Here is a 1,862-nt window from a genome sequence, read left to right as displayed (position 1 = left end):
AAGACGCCTAATACTAGAGTACCAACGAAGGTACAATATTCCCGATATCATCATTCCTACTACTGAACCAGTTGAAAAACCAACCATGGATGTAGTAGGACCACAAAATCGTCCTCTTAAGTTCTACGCTACCCCGTCCCAACAAGAACCTCACAATAACATTGTTTCCCCTGCTATCGATCGAAACGATTTCGAGTTGAAACCCTCATTGTTATCAGCTATCCAACAACATCAATTTGCTGGAAATCCTACGGACGACCCTAATGAACATTTGACCAAGTTTGTGTAGTACGCAGACACTGTGAAGGCGAATGGTGTATCTCAAGATGCGATAAGACTACGTCTTTTTCCTTTCTCTCTAAGAGACGGAGCTTGGGCTTGGTTGTAATCCTTACCATCTAACTCAGTCACTACGTGGGAAGAACTGAAGAACGTTTTCTTAGCCCGATATTTTCCGCTGAGCAAAACTGCTATGCTGAGAGCTCAAATCAACGGATTTTGACAAAAAGATGCAGAATCTCTCTACGACGCGTGGGATAGATACAAAGACATGATGAGGATGTGTCCACATCACAGTCTCGAAGACTGGGTGATCATTCACACATTTTACAATGGACTTCTGTATAACACAAGACTGACAGTAGACGCTGCCGCGGGCGGTGCACTTATGGACAAGCCATACAGCGAAGCCTATCAACTCATTAAAAACATGGCCCAAAACCATTGCCAATGGGGAGGTGAAAGAACTCCAGTATAAAAGTCCCAAACAAAAGGTGGAATGTAGGAAATCAGTAGCCTTGACCATGTCCATGCAAAGGTAGATTCCCTTGTTCAAAAGTTAGACAACTTGACCATAACACCCGCAGCCACCGTGGCTGCCGTAACTCCAAACTACGAGTTATGTGGAGTTCCTGGACACACTGCACCCGAATGTCAGATATTAGCAGGAGTCTCCACTGATCAAGTGAATTATGCTCAAAGAAACCCTTATTCGAATACCTACAACCCAGGTTGGAAAAACCATCCTAACTTTTCGTACAAGAACAACAACGCCTTGTATGCACCTGGCCAAGCACCTGCTGTTCCACGTGGATATCAAAAGCCAGCTACTAATGCTCCTAACATTCATAGGAAGTCCAACCTTGAATTAGTGATGGAAAGTTTCATAGCTACCCAAGCTCAAACAAACAAAGACTTCTTGAACCAAAACATACACACTAGTGAGCAACTCAAACAATTAGCAAGCAAAGTAGACGCTTTAGCCACCCACAATAAAATGCTTGAAACACAGATTTCACAAGTGGCTCAACAACAAGCATCTACTGCTGCTCCTACTGGCACATTTCTTGGACAACCACAACCTAATCCAAAAGGACATGCAAATGCCATTATATTGAGAAGTGGAAAAGAACTAGACGGACCCATAGATCCAAGACTTCAAAATCCTGCCATGTACCAAAAACCTGACAAAACAACAACTGAGAAGGTAAGTGAATCGAAGGAGAAGGAAGATAATACCCAAGAGGCCGAAGAGAAAGAAAAACCTTATGTGCCTCCACCACCTTATAAACCACCCATTCTGTATCCTTAAAGATTCGCAAATTCTAAAACTGCAGGGCAATTTAAGAAATTTGTTGAACTTCTGAAGCAACTGAATATCACAATACCCTTTACAGAAGCTATCACACAAATGCCCTCATATGCCAAGTTTCTTAAAGAGATCCTATCCAATTAGAAAAAGATCGAGGATAACGAAACAATTACACTTACTGCTGAGTGTAGCGCAATAATCCAAAACAACATGCCTCCCAAACTGAAAGACCCATGTAGTTTCTCCATACCCTGTGTCATTGGAAAGTTTG

At 42.4% G+C, this 1,862-nt stretch overlaps 1 non-coding gene across 1 annotated transcript; it reads right to left on the bottom strand.

Moving 5' to 3' along the window:
• Positions 1–472: 472 nt before the first annotated feature.
• Positions 473–579, bottom strand: LOC127089537 (small nucleolar RNA R71). The gene has a single exon (XR_007791118.1). It is a non-coding gene; the product is annotated as a small nucleolar RNA R71 (small nucleolar RNA).
• Between the last annotated feature and the right edge of the window lie 1,283 nt (positions 580–1,862).

The sequence above is a fragment of the Lathyrus oleraceus genome, chromosome 5 (genome assembly GCF_024323335.1).
Source record: "Lathyrus oleraceus cultivar Zhongwan6 chromosome 5, CAAS_Psat_ZW6_1.0, whole genome shotgun sequence".
Taxonomy (NCBI): domain Eukaryota; kingdom Viridiplantae; phylum Streptophyta; class Magnoliopsida; order Fabales; family Fabaceae; genus Lathyrus; species Lathyrus oleraceus.
The sequence above is the reverse complement of the archived record's forward strand: the minus strand, read 5'-3'. Positions and strand labels throughout refer to the sequence as shown.